The 16755-nt window shown below is 44.1% G+C and overlaps 1 long non-coding RNA gene across 1 annotated transcript in view; it reads right to left on the bottom strand.

Annotated features, from left to right (window-relative positions):
- Positions 1–7994: 7994 nt before the first annotated feature.
- Positions 7995–16755, bottom strand: part of LOC136793705 (uncharacterized) — a 194971-nt gene continuing 186210 nt past the window's right edge. Inside the window, exon 3 of the long non-coding RNA XR_010839321.1 lies at positions 7995–8108. This is a non-coding gene — a long non-coding RNA (uncharacterized lncRNA). The remainder of the gene's footprint in view (positions 8109–16755) is intronic.

Raw genomic sequence — 16755 nt, 5'->3', positions numbered from 1 at the left:
TCATTTCCTGACATATCGCAAGACACCGTTAATCATCCCCACACCATTAAATCTATTCCCTTTCCTTATGTGTTCCTAATCCAGTTGGGCATGGACAAAACATTGGGTATGCTTCCCACAAATTTCACTTTTTATTTGAATACTTCCTTCCTTCACTTATTTTCCCTGGCTTACCTTTCATCCTCTCCTCCCTGATCCTTCAGCTTCCCTGTCACCTGGGATACAGTGGGCTCAAAGAAGCTGTGACAATGCCCCCTCTTCACATCAGCCCACACCCACCTCCACCCCCAGCTCAATCCTATGCTCCACTAGTTCCTAGCAGTAGTTTGATCTCAGGGTTAAGAGCATAAGAACTACAGGAAGATATTTTGCAGGCACAGGCCCTGGGCGATGGCAGGCTCTCTCATCCCCTCCTTCAGTGCCCCTGAAACAACATTTTTTCAACTTTTATGGCTTTTTTAATTGAAGTATAGCTGATTTATAATGTTGTGTTAGTTTCTGGTGTATAGCGAGGTGATACAGTTATACATATCTATACATATCATTTTTCATATTCTTTTCCATTATGGTTTATTATAGAATATTGAATAGTTCCCTGTGCTATACAGTAGGACCTTGTTGTTTATCTATTTTATATATAATAGTTTGTATCTGTTAATCCCAAACTCCTAATTTATCCCTCCCCTACCCAGCTTTCCCTTTGGTAACCATAAGTTTGTGTTCTGTGTCTGTGAAACTGTCTCTATTTTGTAAATAAGTTCATTTGTGCCATATTTTAGATTCCACATATAAGTGATATCATACGGTATTTGTCTTTCTCTGTCCAACTTACTGCACTCAGTCTGATGCCCTCTAGGTCCATCCATGTTGTTGCAGATGGCATTATGAAACAACATTTTGAAGCAGGTATAAAAAGTCACACCAAGCCCATCTTCTTACGGCTGCACAAGGTCAAAAGAATAAGAATCAAGGACCGGTGCAATCCTAGTCATTCTCCTTGCTCGTACTGCCAGGCCGTGAGAGTCCAGGGAGAAATTAGCTTCAGAATTACAGTCTGAGCCCCTTGGCCTCCTCTAAAATGAATGTTCACAGTGCCCCTTAGGCAGATCATTTAAAACTCCTTAGGCATTGTTACAGGAAGGCTTCTGAGGGCCACAAATCTTTCCACAGAGCTCTAGCATTTAGCCAGTCAGCATTTCCACAGCGCGAGGATGGCTGGTGAAGGATTTAGTAAGGCGGTCCTTCCAGCCTCCCCACTTTGCAAAGTACCTGTTGCAGGTGGGCTGACCTTGATCAGGGCATGTCTCTTCTCTGAACCTCAGTTCCTCGTCTGTAAGTAAGAAGGTATTAGACCAAAGCCTGCCAGGCTGAGTTGTAAGGAGATGACTTCAAGGACACTGCTCCCCTTCACTATTCCAAAGAGCCTGGATTCCATGCACCCAAGGGCCTGGTTTCATACCGGGTGGTCTGGCTTTGAAAAAACTGGCTAACAGTCCCCAAACTCAAACGGAATAACTGGTGACAGATAAGCCATTTAACCTGAATATTAGGCAATGGGGGTAGACATCTCTCAGGTGTCTGTCTGCTCAGCCTACCAGAAACCCCCTTTTCTCTTGAAAACATCCTCCCGAGCAATTCACATGGGTGGGCTTCCAGCGGCAGTGCTGGTGACCCCTCCCCTTCTGATGACCAGCCAGCAATAGACACTTGATCCACGGAAAGCCAACCAGATCCTCTCTTCTAGGAATTCAGAGTTGGGATTGTGAGACTACAAGTCAGTTTCCACCTAAGACTGGAACTGTAACCTGTTTGTGGGCTGCCCAGGTCAAGATAGAAAATGCATGCTCATCCTCTATCCTTCTTTCTAGCCTTTGAAATTTAAAATCTGAAGTGTTCACTCTTACAGAGTTCCAATTGCCTAGATGTGTCTGCCCAACAAAACGTTTACCATTTCTCCTGGGATGTGATACACAAAGTGCGGATGGGGTGAAAAAAAAAAACCAGAATCGTGTAACCACCATGTAGTGCCAGAATAGCCTCTCCGCTGGTTTTTTGCTTGGCTTGGAGGGAAGGTGTGGTAGCTTAAGTGTATAGACCAACTTGACGGGTGAGCTTAAAGACGGCATTGCAGGTTTAACTTCCTGAATCAGTGGTTCAGAGCTGGGAAGCCCATACCATCTTATTTGTTCCCCTTGCACTGGCCTCTGTGGCATTTGAATAACATGATCCTGGCACTTACTGCAAATTAGAAGGTTAATGAGACTCCCCTCTAGAGCCTTTATATGGACTTTAGAGGCCAGGGCAGGGCAGGGAAGGGCTACGCAGTAAGGGGCAGTGGAAGTGGCCAAAGGTCTGTGTAATATGGCTCCTGGGCTGAAGGGCAGTCATGGTCGGCCAGGTGGACCAAATGGTGGAGAAAGGATGCTCAGGGTTCTCTTTTCATTAGCCGCAGTTGCTTTCTATTACTGGCAACCCGAGGGCCCTAACTTACCCAGCAAACCTAACAGTCAAGGCCAAAACTGAAGGCTCCTTGAGAGTCTATGAGAACAAAGTGTCTCAGAGAGAGGGTGACAAGTACTGTGGGCTGCCAGCCACTCTGTCACCGAGACAGTGCCAGACATTTGCACCACAACCTGCCCTCAGCTTCCCTTTTCTGTGCTGCCAACAACCCTTTCAGTTCTTTGCACTGTACCAAGTTTGCTATCACTAGTCTCCCAAAGTGGCTTCGGGGAAGAGTCGTTGGTAGGTGTTAGGCTCCGTTATGACCTGGGGCTCAAAGCAGTGAGCTGGAAGAGACAGCATGATGGGTGGAATGACTAACAGGAAACCAGGACTCAGAATCAGCAGGCCCAGCCCACTGGTGAACTGTGTGCCCGTGGGCAAGTCCCTTACCCTTACTCTGGCTTTTACTTAACTCCTTGCGTAAAAAAAAGAGGGAGGGGCAGGTGATCGCCAAGCTCCTCTGAGCAGACGGTGTGGCTTCCCTCACCTCCTCTGGCAACACCTCCTGTCTCCCGGCCAATTCCAATGAGAGTTACTCCCCGGAAAGGTGTCCGAGCCTTTCCCAGATGCTGTCTGCCTAAAGGGAGTGAGCTCTGACTGCGATTCACCTCACACTTCTTTCCTCCATCACCAGAACTGCTCACTTGAACTGATGAATCGAGGATTACCAGTCCGGGCTGCTCTTGGCAATAGACGGTTGAGCTTATCGGACCGAACAGCAGTTCAGCCTTTCAGTTCACGTCAATCCGGTCCTCGGATTTGCATGATTGCACATTCAGAGACAGGCCCCGGCGCTCTGAGCATCCTCGCTTGGCTGCCAGCACACTCCGTTGAGCCAGCCCCAGCTGTTATGAGCCACCAGTTTAAACAAGGCCTGCAGCGAGCGGGGCCTGGCGGCTGAGGCGAAACTGTATGTTAGCGGTTGAGGTCGCTCGCACAGGAGAGGTCCCACTGCTGGCTGGGCCTGTTGAAGCTGCTCTTGGGGATAGCTGTACAGGGTGTTTGGTCCCAAGGAGCCTCCTCCCTCGTGGGTTGGGACATTTGCTAAGCCTGTTTGTCGTTCTTTCCCAACATCAGAGCTGGGTCCTGGGATAGTCAGCTTCCCCATTACAAAGACTCCCTGGGTCCCTGGCTTCCCTCAAGTGATGGATCCATGAATGGAAGGCTCTCCATGAAGATTTCGTCGTAGCATACGATCCACAGTTAATTTCAGGGTTTAAGTCCCAACATTACATTTACTAGCTGTGTAACCCTAGGCCTATCTGAGCCTCTGTTTCCTCAACTGTAAACAGAAATAACAATACAGCCCACCTCAATGGTTTGATGTAAGAAATAAATACAGGTTAAATCTTAGAACAATTGCCTGGCACATGGTAAATGCTCAACAAATCTTAGCCATGATGATTGGCATTAATTTGATCAAGGGAGGTCAGATGTGGAAGGCAGCTGGAAGAAGACAATTTCATTTCATCACTGAAAAGCACTACTTCTATTTAAGTATCAAAATGTTCCTTGTATTCAGATGGAATTATTTAACCTGACCCTGGGTACTATAAAATGTAAGGTAATCTCTCACAAGATTTTACAGTTTTAAGATAAGATGCATTATTTAGAATGCAGGCTGAGGGGAGGGTGGAAGAAGAGGAGGGTCTGGTAGACCTTTCACCAGACCTGGTAGAACACCCCTCAGGCTTGTCGCCTCCCTCCCCATGGGGTGACACGTCCTCAGCTCTGAACAAGAAAATGTCAGAACAGAGAAGTTAAATAATTTGTCCATGGTGTGTGATTCAAAACCAGATCTACCTGGTTGAAAAGGCTCTGTTGTTTCTACTCCTCCATTGTGTCAAGCACAGTGCCAGGCAGGCACTCCAGAAGAGACACAGGCATCAGACACAGCCCCAAATCCAAGATGCCATCACCCTGACAGGAACAGCTAGTGTTACACAGAAAGCCCGGAATATAGTTGAGAAAAAGCTCCCAGCAATCAAAACAAGAAAAGAAAACTTAGAGGATCAAACCAAGAGATCTAATATCCAACAAATAAGAGTTCTAGGAAAAGGCAGAAAATGGAAGAGAGGAAATCGAAGAAATAGAAGAAAGTTTCCCAGAACTGAAAGGCATCAGCTTGCTGATTGAAAAGGATCTGCTAAGGATACAGACCAATTGGGGGTCCAGGATGCACGATCATGAAATTTCCTATCATCGGGGATAAAGAGAAAATTCTAGAGGCGTTCAAAGAAGAAAAATGAGATACATACAAAGGATTGGACCCAGGACAGCACTGGAGTTCTCTCCAGCAACACTAGAAACAAACAACACCCGTCAGTTCTGAGTAAAAACCATTTCCTACCTAGATTTCAATCTTAAGACAATGTGAGTGAAGTGTGAGAGTAAAAGAGCCATTTTTTTAAAATGAAAGTTTTCGAAACCTTTACTTCCCATGTACCCTTTCTCAGGAAGCTATTAGAAGAGATGCCACATCCGAATTAAGGTGGTGACCCAGTGCTGTGCTGTAGCTGGCTGGTACCGGCCCACAGGAGCATTTCTTCCCAAATCTGAGCACAACAGTTAATTCTAGGTGTCACTGTGACTGGGCCAAGGGGTGCCCAGATTAAACATTATTACTGGGTGTGTCCAGGTGAGATTAATATTTGACTTGTTGGACTCAGTAAAGTATCTTGTCCTCCCCAGTGTGGGTGGACATCGCCCAATCCGTAGAGGGCCTGAGAGCAAAAAGGCGGAGGAAGGAGGAATTTGGCCCTTTTGCTTCCTGGCTGCTGGCTGAGCTGGGGCGTTGGTCTTCTCCTGCCCTCAGAATAGGATGTATAGCACAAGCTCCCCTGGTTCTCAGGCCTTCAGACTGATAGTGGACTTATTCCAACAGCTTTCCCCCGTCCTCCAGCTTGTAGGTAGCAGATCATGGGAATTCTCAGCACCTGCAACCACGGGAGCCAATGCCTCATAATAAATCTCTTGCTTGACTGACTGATAGATCTCTTATTGTTTCTGTTACTCTGAAGAACCCTGACTAATATACCAAGTTTAGTGACATGGTATTAGTCACTTAAAATCAGCCCTGGAGGGAATACTGATACCACAGAAATCAGTAACACTACAAAGGAGCACTTACTCTCCTCCTCAACCTTCCTCCAGCCCCAGGTGGTCAGAAACATTGACCAGCACGTTACTGCAATACACCAGGAAAGAGAAAGACAAGGGAGCCTGGAAATAGGAATCCCACTTAGAAGAAAAGCTAAGTACATTCCAAAGATAATGATGAAGAGAAATCCCAGAACAGCTGAAGAGAAAGTAAATAGAGGATTCTAAGAAAAATGTCTCCCCCAAAAAGGGCTAGGAAGACTGATAAATTATCTGATCGTTTTGACCACCTTGAGAGGTATTTTTAAAATCTGGCAAAGACTTTAGGGATATATTAGTAACAGGTGCAAACGAAAACACAAAAGCAAAAAGTAAAATATTAACTACAGGAAAAATAAAATGGTTCACAGAAAAGGAATTATAACTCTAGGACACTATTCGGCTCTGCTGTGAACAATGTCTATATAGTCATAGTGATGTAAATACCAATATTGATCTAATTAAAACTGTCGTATAACATCAATAGAATGTAAGGAGGGGAACTGGAGACGCTAAGATATTGGAATACTGTCTAAATCTATAGTAGGAAAACAATCGAGAAAAGATAATATGGAAAAAAAATTGCTATGTTATGTAAAAATAAGGAGATAAACATCTGAAGAAGTAGAAAAGTGTAACTGGTTACCTCTGAGGAATGATAGGTAATTGGAGGTTGTCAGGAGTCAGGCAGGTGACTGTAATTTCTTGCCTAGTCCTCATAGTACTATCTTCCTCTTTAACTGTGCCCCTAATTATTTTAGACAAACAAGGAGAGGAGGCAACAAGGTATAGTTAGAATTATGTCAGCCTTAGGCCCTGTGGGCTTCCGAGATGAAGAGCAAGACAGGGTGAGCTGGGGAAGATGGAGAGCCCTGTGCTTCCCTCTGTTATATATCTGTGAAAGGAAGAAGGGGGGAAAGTCAGAGGCGAAAGAAGTGAAAAGGGCAGGCACAAGAATCCATCTTGGAGTCAGTCAGCTGGGAACTTATAAAATTGAGTCAGCTTCTCTCTGAACTGTTCCCAAAAAAGGCTGCTAGCTATAAAACCCAGAGTTCAGTGGATAAAAAGTATTATTGACAATAATGGAAAACACATGATGCAGAAGTGTCCAACCATAAGGGATGGCTTAAATAAATATAGTACATCCATATACAGAATACTGGGTAGACATTTTAAAAGATGCTTAGGAGGCTATTAAATGGCATGGAAAAGGCATTTACAGTCTATTCAACTTAAGGGGAGGAAAAGGGAGAAATAAGGAGGGCATACTATAGCATGTATATCATGCCTTTTAAAAAATAATAACATTTCAAATTTGATCATCTCCTTCTAAAACTATCAGGCAACACAGACATCCAAATCCAACATGCCAATATGCTGGTTTCTAAGTTAAAACAGAGCTCTTAGTTTGGTTAACACAGCAATTAAAAGGAGTTACTCCAGGCTTCCCTGGTGACACAGTGGTTGAGAATCCGCCTGCCATTGCAGGGGACACGTTTTGGATCCCTGGTCCGGGAAGATCCCCATGTGCTGTGGAGCAACTAAGCCCATCTGCCACAACTACTGAATCCCACACGCCTCGAGCCTGTGCTTCACAACAAGAGAAGCCACCGCAATGAGTAGCCCCCCTACACCCGCTCACTGCAACTAGGGAAGGCCCGTGCACAGCAATGAAGACCCAAGGCTGTGAAAAATAAATAAGTAAATAAATTTATTTATTTAGAAAAAAAGGAGTTACTCCCTCTTCATTGGACAGAATATAAACTAGTACAAACATTTTGGAAAACAATTTAGAACTATGTATTTAAGCCTCAAAAACTGATCTAGTATTCCTCTTCTGGGAATATGATCTAAGAAAACAATGAAAATGCAGGAAAAAGGACCTTGCAACATTATTTATAAGGCAGATCAAGTAAAGTGTTTAATCCCAAGGGTGGTATACTACACAGCCGTTAAAAAACATGGTTTCAATAATTTTAATAAAAACACAGGAAAATGCTTATGATATGATGGTGGTCAAGAAAAAGGATGCCCAACTGAATAATCTCAAATGTTTAAGCAAAATGCACAACACGAAAGAAACGCATCAAAACATTAATCATGGTTATGTTTAGTGGTGGAAATATGGATAATTTCCATTCTCTTTTATCTAGACCTAAGTTTTCCTCAGTTTTGTACAGTGATAGCGGAGAGGTTGAATGACATTCCTAAGTACGCATGAACTAGTTAAGTGCCAATGCTGTTTTTTTTTTTTTTTCAATGCTGTTTTAAATCAATGTTGTTTTAAATCATGCATTCAGAGGTGTGCTCATAAACCGAGTCTCTAGAATAAACAAAGAAAAAAATACCTTGAACTATATAGCATTTGCGGTTTCCATGGTGTAAATATTCCCACTGCGGTCAATTTCAAGCAGCAAACAGCCTGCCTCACACAGGTAGACTGGAGCAGCGAGGAGGCTGATGAACACCTAGGGCAAAGGTGAAACCACGGTGAGCTGAGGATGAGTTAATCGCTCTAAGCACATTATCCAACCCACCTGCCCACGCCCCTACTTCCCCGTCTTCCCCTTCCATTGCTGGAATCCAGATAATGAGGGTCACTTTTACCTGTAGCCATGATAAAGAAAACCAGTCTAAGAGTAGGGTTTATTCAGTCCCAAAGATAGAGTTCAAAAAACCTGGAAGGTCCAAAAGCCAAGGCAAGCCCAGATGGGTCAAAAGCCGAGATCATCGGCAGGTACAACCCAGAGCAAGTAGCAAGGAGTCAATCAAGCCATGGAGACCAGATGCCTCCAATCTGATTCATTCCCAGAGCTGGCGTAGGATGAAGGATGGTTTAGGCACAGGATCCCACATTTTAAGGAGTATTAGAATCACCTGAGGGGCTTGGTATACACAGATTGCAGGGCCCCACTGCCATATTGTCTGATGCTCAGCAGGTCTGGGGTAGGGCCAGAGAATGTGTATTCGTCACAAGCTCCCAGGTGATGCCTGTGCTCCTGGCCCAGAAACCACGTTTTGAGAACCACTGGCCTAGATGGTTCATGTTACCAACAAAAAGAGAGGAGGCTTTCAGTAGATGAGTTGATGGACGGTGCCTACATGTAGATTAAAGGAATGAAGACAGGTTCTGTTCCTTCTAAACACACAATTACAATAGTTTCCACGTGCCACAGAGCAACTAAGCCCGTGTGCCACAACTACTGAGCCCACGTGCCACAACTACTGAATCCCACATGCCTCCACCCCGTGCTTCACAACAAGAGAAGCCACCGCAATGAGTAGCCCCCCCACTCCCCCCACCCCCACCCCCACCCCTGCTCACTGCAACTAGGGAAAGCCCATGCTTCATGTTTTAATAATTTACAGATTCATGTTTTAATAATTTATAGATCTCAAAGGTAATTTTATTTTTGATTGAACATACAGTGGGACCTACTGTCCATTTCCACTACCCTCAGCTTAGCTTAGCAAGAAAGGCAAGTCAGAAGTCATTGTGAGCACTTGACATGCTCAGATGCAGCTGGACCTCCTAGAAACAACGAGGTTTTTGCTATCGTCATGGCTATTTTTGAAACCGGAACACAGAGCCTCAGAGAGGGTCAGTTGCCCCAAACCACTTGACGTGAGCGGCAGTGTGTGTACCGAGGATGGAGGTGGGGAGGGTGCTCCCGTGCTCCCCGCCCCTGTGTGTGCCTTCACCCCCACTGTCCTTCCAGTCTCGCTGGTGGCAGAGAAGGGATGAAGCCCCAGGTTCTTGGCTTTCTTGGGCCATGAACCCTGGGGCAGGCTGGAGGAGTCTCTGAACCTCTTCTTAGAATAATGTTTTTCAAAGCTTGATGTAAAATACCCAGGATTAAAAGGAAATCAACTGCACTGAAATGTTGTTGTAAAAATATGGTTTTTGTACAGTAATATGTAGTGATGACAAGACATTACTATATATTGAAGCACTTAAAATCTAGGGGCTGGCCTAGTAACTGCCATAATTTTGAAATAGTGAAGTAAATCATTTTTTGAGATATCTGAAGTAATGTCAATGTGCTATGAAAATGGCTGTGATTTCTACTGGTGACAGTCATAGGTCTGCTAACGTTGCTGTGGTTTGTCACCTATATTCGTAATTAAAGGACAAGGCAATTTTCAGTTAGAATTCTAATTGAAGTTTCTAATTCAATTCTAAACATGGACCCCAGTTTAAGTCAGGTTCAACAAGCCTAAATAAATCCTCATGCCACTCAAATTTACATTTTCATCTTATTTTTCATATTCTTTTTAAACATAAGGCTGCATAATTCCTTGCCTCCTTTTTTCTTTTCTTTTTTTTTTCATTTTAAAACTTGGAATGAGTTATACTTATGGCTTGGTAATTACCCTAGAGTCTACAGTATGAAACACAAAACACATTCTTTTCTCAACAGATCTCAGCAAACATCATAGATCCAACCTAATTTCCAAATATAAAACATCATTGGTTAAACATAATTGTCTTTTCAAAGTTTTGGTTTTGCAAAGTGGAAAGAGTTCTGGAAGTCAATGGTGCTGATGGTTGCACAACAGTATGAATGTACTCATGCCACTGAAATGGACACTTAAAATGATTAAGATGCTAAATTTGATGTTATGTATACTTCACCCAATTTTAAAAATACAAAATACAAAATAATTCCTAGATAAAAGTTAGTGATAGAATAAATATAGGTTTTTTTGTGTGTGTTGCATTAAAAATCTTGCTCCCAAAAAAAAAGTTGTACTTTGATCCATCTTTTTCAGAATCATAAACTCAACGAAATCTTGCCTGTAGGGTGCTGCACCAAATGCCATCCGGTGCTCATTGCAAAGCATTTTTGGCTCCTTAGAACACATTCCACTCCATTCCCTACTGGGTGTCTTAGTTAATGTCCCATTTCCCCCACCTCGGGGCGGGGGTGGGGGGAAACCATTCCACAGAAAACTTTATTCTCTTCTGGACAACCAAAAGCGAATAACCATCATAGCAGCAAAGGTAAGAAAAAAGGAAGAGCGTTTGTTCTTTTCCCGGACTCCATAACTGCACACGAACATATCAAGGAAACTGGAAGTTAAATTGCTACTTTTTAGAAGTCGTGGGCATCTCCGCAGAGCAGGCACCGCCAGCCAACTCATTCACGTTTTTCTCATCGCCTTCATCAAGCTCCTGCCCTTTCAAACATGTATGGAAATGAGGGGGCCCAAAGAGCTCGTAATGCAAATTTTTTTAAATAAAGAGCCTGAAAACCAAAAGGCTGTTGGTGGTTTCAGAAAATACCTTGCAGGAAAATGCTGTGTCCATAGTGAACTGCCGCCGCATGACCCTGGGAAAATTAACTTGTGTGGAGGGAAAAACAAAAGAGTGGCAGCCTAAACAGGACACCTCCGTCAGTCTCCGAGCACAGAACCCTGCAGCTACGCTGGTGGGGAGGAAGATTTTGAAAGGAGGTTAGGAGGGGTGCTGATTCTTCTTCAAGGATTTGGGGACCATTCTTTAACAGGAAAATGTCTCTAAACATCATGCTTAATAATTCATTAATAAATGTGTGAAAGGTCTTTGTTGGAGGGATGCAATGCTCCCAACCATCAGTGGATCCTGAGAGAGCTGTGTTAATGTGACCAGAAACCAAAGGTCCCACTGGGGGCATCCCACATGGCCCCCACCCAAGGTTCTGTCCCTCCGCTGCCAGGAAGCTACACATGCAGGAAGCCGGCTCCGGGTTTGGCTGGCAGAACTGCTTCTTGCCTATGGCTTTTCCTGCTGTTAGAGGGACTGGACTTTGTCACTACGTGGAATCTGTTGGGAATTTGCCTCAAAACTCTGTGCACTTCCTATCAGCGTATTTTTAAATAAGAAAGGGATGCTCTTTAACCAAGACCTTGGGAATCTAGGAGAAGAGAAACTAGCAGAGGGGTGAAGCACGCCCACTTCCAGGGCTTAACCTCTCAGAGCCTCTGCTGCTCACCTGTAAAAGGGGGATGAGAGTGCCTGCCTCCCTCACAGGGTGCTGTGAGGGTTGAGTAAATAGTAACCCAGAGTATACAGCCCGCTATATGTAGTTCAGCAGCTATTCAGCCTATGGAAGGTGCCAGTGGATTTTATTATGTCTTTTAACCCAGCCTGAAACACCAGAAAACACACACCTTTAGGGAAAATTATTGATTTTGTGATCGGGTATTGACTGGTCTGGAAAATAAAGGGCCTTGTCCAACTGTTTACTATGAACAGTTGATCATTTTTCCAGAAACCTGCATTGCTACACTTGTTAAAATGGTAGAAAAAGGAGCTCAAGTGCCACTTCAAAGGGAGGCCTGAAATGCTCCCTCTGGCCTGAAACCACGGGCAGCCACTGACCTGCAATCCTGACACTGCCACACTTGAAGGGGGCTTGGAGAATCCATTCCCGACAATACCCTGGTGGAGCCCAATCCAGAACTCAGCACCGTAACTCCCACCTGAGTTCACCTGCAGCTCCATGGGCCTCCCGTCTCCCTAAGGTGACTCTGATTCCCCTCTTTCCCTGCCACTAAGTGCCTTCCACCAGAGGTACCAAGAGTTGAAGATGCAATTTATTTATTTATTTATTTATTTATTTATTTATTTATTTTTGGCTGCACTACGCGGCATTCGGGATCTTGGTTCCCCCACCAGGGATTGAACCTGTGCCCCCTGCATTGGAAGTGCGGAGACTTAACCACTGGACCACCAGGGAACTCCCTGAAGATGCAGTTTAAACCTATGAGTGGCCTTTGAATTTATAGCCCATTGAAAGCATCTGAACACAGAAGCTAGAACTAGAAAATGGTAGTCAGAGGTTTGAAGCAGAAATGTTTCGCTGTCAGCACACATTTATTATTAAGGCTCCAGTAATTCTGCTTACCTCCCTCAGTAGATTTCCCTGCTCCGTTAATTTTAGTAAATGTAACCCTAGAAAGTTCTAAATGCAACCCCAGATTCTCTACTCCCAGTGGCCTTTTAAGAACAGCATCCTTCAGAAGGCAAGGTACTGAGCCCAGCCCAACCTCAACTTTACGTGAGGCACAAGTTCACAAGCAGTCCAACCACAACCCAGTCATCGTTGCACACCTGCCAGCCTGTGAATTCACACAACGAAGACTACACAGGTGCTTAGGGGCCCACCACTCACATTCATATCTACACACTGTCTCAACAGGGAAACACATCCAGAAGACTCTGCACACACAAACCCTATATGCACATATATACACCATATTCAGCCTACACATGTGCTCATACACAAACACCCTATGTGTGCGTGTGCCCGTGCCCACGTGTGTGTGCACGCACACATGCTCACTCAGTTCCCTACCTGATTGCTAATGCTCCAAGTCTTGGCTCTGTGACCCTGAACTTCAACACTCAGGCCTGCTTCTGGCCCTTTACACTTGGCATTTACTCTTGAGCCCTCTGGCACTTGAACGTGGCTGTTTCTAATGGTTTTTAACTCAACTTGCCTCTTCTCATGAGATCTGCAACCCAGATCTGAAACATCCATGTTCTAGGTCAAACCTCTAAAGAATCTAAGTTCTGTCACCTCCTGTTTGGTCAGAGACCAAACCTAGCCAACTCAATCTGCCCAGCGTCAGCGGCCCCTCTTCTTCCACCACCACTTTGTTCACAAAGTTGGAGGGTGGGGCTGAGGGGGGGAGGTGCCTGTGACCAGGCAGGACAGTCCCAGAGATGATCAGAACATGAAACTCGCCCACGAGCCAGTTGCTCAGTTCAGTCAACCTGGAACTCTACATCTACAAAGTGGCTCTGAGAGATCTCATCACAGGACTGCACAGTTACCCTTTCTGGTAAGAGTTCAAAGGTTAGGGATTTGTCCCCACAAGATAAACTCACTCCCCATCCCACCCAAAGAAAAGCCACAGGGAATTGGCCCATCCTTGAATGTCTTGAATTGATTTCAGACACCAAAGTTGGTTGGTTGGTTGGTTGGCTTCAGAGCCCAGCCTGGCACCCTGACACTCTCTTGGCATTCCAGCCATCAGCAGCACTCAGGACAGCCAAGCAGAATCTCTCCCAGCCTCCTCAGCTGCCCACTGTAACTACTGACCAGGCAGAGTATGGCTGAACTGGGCACGGCCCTAAAGACAACCACTGCCTATTCTTGCCTGATCCTGTTCCCATTCCCAGCATCAAGGTCTGGTTCAGGGCACTGCGCTGAACTGGGTCTCCAAGAACATACCCAGCTGAAGTTTGGCCACATTTTCCTCTGTTGTTTTCACATGGTTTTGTTCTGTGAATGTGGACAAGGGGGAGGGCAGAGACAGGGAGGTTATCTTGGATCCTGCAAGGAGCACATTCATTTCCAAAGATGCCTCTGCTGCCCACTCTTAAACCCACTCCCAGAAGAAAACAGACACAGGAGCCCAAGTTCTACCAAACAGCCATGGGCACTTCACATGCACACAGGTGACTCACCCTCCTCCACACACTATGCAGTCATCTTAAGAGCCCAGGACGTCATTTTAATTGAAACCTATCCATCATTGTAAAAAGCAAAATGGCCTTGGGAAGAGCTGTCCAATCCAGCTCCCTTTTCTTGCTCCTGTCTCTGAGGAGGAAGAGGTGTCCTTGCTGGTGAGCAATAGTGGCTCAGGTGGCAGTTATCACCAGGACAAGTGAATCCCATCCACAAACTGCCTTGACCTCTGGGTGAGATGTGGAGACCCAGGAGAGGCTCAGAACTGGGTCCATATGATAGAGTAGTACTTTTCTGAATAATTAGAAACCACAGTTTATTAACTAAGCTTAGAAATGAAGACAATATTTTATTTTTATTGATCATTGTACAGAATCATATATGATGCTATACATGTGTAGACATATAGATGAATTTCAAATGTCTATTTATGTTCTGCCTTATTACAAAAAGAATTTGAGTTTCCTTATTTATTTTCATTTTGGATGATCTGTCCATTGGTGAAAGTGGGGTGTTAAAGTCCCCTACTATGATTGTGTTACAGTCAATTTCCCCTTTTATGGCTGTTAGTATTTGCCTTATGTATCCTATGTTGGGTGCATAAATATTTACAATTGTTATATCTTCTTCATGGATCGAGCCCTTGATCATTATGTAGTGTCCTTCTTTGTCTCTTGTAATAGTTTTTATTTTAAAGTCTATTTTGTCTGATATGAGAATTGCTACTCCAGCTTTCTTCTGATTTCCATTCGCATGGAATATCTTTTTCCATCCCCTCACATTCAGTCTTTATGTGTCCCTAGGTATGAAGTGGGTCTCTTGTAGACAGCATATATATGGGTCTTGTTTTTGATTCCATTCAGCCAGTCTGTGTCTTTTGGTGGGAGCATTTAATCCATTTACATTTAAGGTAGTTATCGATATGTATATTCCTATTACCATTTACTTAATTGTTTCGGGTTTGTTCTTGTAGGTTTTTTCTTTCTGTGTTTCTAAAGACCTAAATGTAAGGCCAGACACTATCAAACTCTTAGAGGAAAATATAGGCAGAACACTCTATGACATAAATCACAGCAAGATCCTTTTTGACCCTCCTCCTAGAGAAATGGAAATAAAAACAAAAATAAACAAATGGGACCTAAAGAAACTTAAAAGCTTTTGCACAGCAAAGGATACCATCAACAAGACCAAAAGACAACCCTCAGAATGGGAGAAGATAGTTGCAAATGAAGCAACTGACAAAGGATTAATCTCCAAAATTTACAAGCAACACATGCAGCTCAATAACAAAAAAACAAACAACCCAATACAAAACTGGGCTGAAGACCTAAATAGACATTTCTCCAAAGAAGGTATACAGATTGCCAAAACATACATGAAAGAATGCTCAACATCATTAATCATTAGAGAAATGCAAATCAAAACTACAATGAGATATCATCTCACACAGGTCAGATTGGCCATCATCAAAAACTCTACAAACAATAAATGCTGGAGAGGGTGTGGAGAAAAGGGAACCCTCTTGCACTGTTGGTGGGAATGTAAACTGATATAGCCACTATGGAGAACAGTATGGAGTTTCCTTAAAAAACTACCAATAGAACTACCATACGATCCAGCAATCCCACTACTGGGCATATACCCTGAGAAAACCATAATTCAAAAAGAGTCATGTACCAAAATGTTCATTGCAGCTCTATTTACAATAGCTAGGACATGGAAGCAACCTAAGTGTCCATCAACAGATGAATGGATAAAGAAGATGTGGCACATATATACAATGGAATATTATTCAGCCATAAAAAGAAATGAAACTGAGTTATTTATAATGAGGTGGATAGACCTGGAGTCTGTCATACAGAGTGAAGTAAGTCAGAAGGAGAAAAACAAATACCATATGCTAACACATATATATGGAATCTAAGAAAAAAAATGTCATGAAGAGACTAGGGGTAGGACGGGAATAAAACACAGACCTACTAGAGCATGGACTTGAGGATCTGGGGAGGGGGAAGGGTAAGCTGTGACAAAGTGAGAGAGTGGCATGGACATATATACACTACCAAACGTAGGGTGGATAGCTAGTGGGAAGCAGCCGCATGGCACAGGGAGATCAGCTCGGTGCTTTGTGACCACCTGGAGGGGCGGGATAGGGAGGGTGGGAGGGAGGGAGACGCAAGAGGGAAGAGATATGGGAACATATGTACATGTATAACTGATTCACTTTGTTGTAAAGCAGAAACTAACACACCATTGTAAAACAGTTATACTCCAATAAAGATGTTTTAAAAAAAAGAATTTGAGGTGGCTAAAAGCTATTACAATACAAAAAATAAACTTTTTAAAAGTCATGGAACAGGGCTTCCCTGGTGGCGCAGTGGTTGAGAGTCCGCCTGCCGATGCAGGAGACACGGGTTCGTGCCCTGGTCCGGGAAGATCCCACATACCGCGGAGCAGCTAAGCCCGTGAGCCATGGCCGCTGAGCCTGCGCGTCCGGAGCCTGTGCTCCGCAACGGGAGAGGCCACAACAGTGAGAGGCCCGCATACCGCAAAAAAAAAATAAAAATAAAAATAAAAATAAAAGTCATGGAACAACCCATCTGATGAATGGATAAACAAAATTTGGTATATCTATTAAAATGGAATATTATTCAGC

This window comes from Kogia breviceps, chromosome 2 (assembly GCF_026419965.1).
Source record: "Kogia breviceps isolate mKogBre1 chromosome 2, mKogBre1 haplotype 1, whole genome shotgun sequence".
Classification (NCBI taxonomy): domain Eukaryota; kingdom Metazoa; phylum Chordata; class Mammalia; order Artiodactyla; family Physeteridae; genus Kogia; species Kogia breviceps.
Note: the sequence above shows the minus strand (reverse complement) of the source record. Positions and strands in the feature narration are given on the sequence as shown.